This window comes from Terrapene carolina, unplaced genomic scaffold, assembly GCF_002925995.2.
Source record: "Terrapene carolina triunguis isolate 2854851 unplaced genomic scaffold, T_m_triunguis-2.0 Scaffold34021, whole genome shotgun sequence".
NCBI classification, from domain to species: Eukaryota; Metazoa; Chordata; order Testudines; family Emydidae; genus Terrapene; species Terrapene triunguis.
Window position 1 is genome coordinate 1,266,056 of NW_020698372.1, and position 285 is coordinate 1,266,340.

Sequence of the window (285 nt, forward strand, 5' to 3'; positions counted from 1 at the left end):
TGGGGCGGCACATTTTTAGGGGCGGCATGGCCGGCGCCAGAATGCCGCCCCTAAAAATGTGCCGCGGGCCGCCCTAGCTCACCTCCGCTGCTGCTGCCTGGGAGGGAGCGGGAGATCCCGAGCGGCCGCGGCTCGCGAAACAGCTGTTTCGCTCGCCGCTGCTCCCCCTCCCTCCCAGGCTTGAGAGCGCCGCGGCCGCTCGGAGTCTCCCCCTCCCTCCCAGGCTCTCAAATCTGGGAGGGCGGGGGAGATCCCGAGCGGCCATTTCGCGCGCCGCTGCTCCCC